The sequence below is a fragment of the Arachis duranensis genome, chromosome 3 (genome assembly GCF_000817695.3).
Source record: "Arachis duranensis cultivar V14167 chromosome 3, aradu.V14167.gnm2.J7QH, whole genome shotgun sequence".
Lineage (NCBI taxonomy): Eukaryota > Viridiplantae > Streptophyta > Magnoliopsida > Fabales > Fabaceae > Arachis > Arachis duranensis.
This window is the reverse complement of record NC_029774.3, coordinates 42,714,551-42,715,970: the sequence shown is the minus strand read 5'-3', so window position 1 is coordinate 42,715,970 and position 1,420 is coordinate 42,714,551.

The window sequence follows — 1,420 nt, the reverse complement described above, 5'->3', positions numbered from 1 at the left end:
GAAAATTATTTTTTATTTATATAAAATTTTTAATATATAAAAAAATTAAGTTGTAAAATACTTTTTTTGAGAAATAAAAACAAATACATTCATAATATTAAAATGTGACTTAAATTTAAATATATTATTATTATTATTAAATATTTTTGGGCTTTAGCCTACTTTTTCAAAACTCTAATTTGACCTAAATGACTTTAATTTTTATACTTTAGTAATCTACATGACTACATGAGAATATTTTTTAAAAGCTAGATTAAAGAAATATAAGTAGATAAAGTATATTAAAAATTTTTTATAATAGATATGTCTTTAATTAATGTGATCTATATATTAAAGTATTTGTCAAATAATCTTTTTCTCTAAATAGGTGAAATAAATTCTTAAACATGTGTTTGCTAACCCATCATGTTAAGGACATGTTATTATAATTCAAGCAAATGTGATCTGCCACATGGCATGTTTTGTAGCATCTTTTATCGCATGTGATATGCCACGTGGCAAATAATGCATTCAGCAATGACATGTATTACTTTTGTAAATCCATAGTTATGAACTAAATAATTAATAAAATATAAGTTCTATAATAAAAATGATAGTTTTAAAATTCCAATACCAACATAAATCATCCTTACAAGTTACAAAGTCAACCCTCAAAGTGAATTTTAGGTTACTGAGAGAGAGAGAAAAAGAGAGGAATTAAATAATTAATCCAAAAACAACTCTACATGTTGGCACAATCCTAGCAATATGAAAATTTAGGTTCTCTTTGAATTTGAAAAAAAAAGTGTTTATTTTTATTTTTATTACAAATCTCACATCTTTAATAATGTCTTTAAAGAGTTTATAAATATAAATCACTTTTTTTTACTACAAACAAATTTTTAAAATTGAGTTAGGCCACCCTTAATTTCAATTATAATCATTTTCAATATATTTTTAGAACTTTGTAACAAAATAAAAAAGTAAAATCTTATTTTTTATATTCATTTTTTATTTTATAAAATGTTAAATAATAGAAACATTAAAAAACAAAACTACAAAACATAAATAAAATCCTTAATTTCAATTTTCAACCTTCAAAAAGTTTATTTAAACAAATCTACAACAATTTATTTGTAATATTTATATAACATTTGGTATTTTAAATTAAAACAAACAACTATAATAATATTTTAATTATATGTATTTCTAGTTATTAGTTTATTTTTTTAAAAATAAATTTACAACACAGTGTTAACATTTTTCAAACCAAAAAAAAAGAATAGATTATATAAAATAAAAATTATATAAAATAAAATTAGTGTAACAATAAGAAACTAATAACTTTTGAAAAAAAAAAACAAATTTATTAGGTTAATAAAATAATAATTTTTGAATGACACCACACAGAGAGAGTTATTTATATAATTGGCAAGTGTGC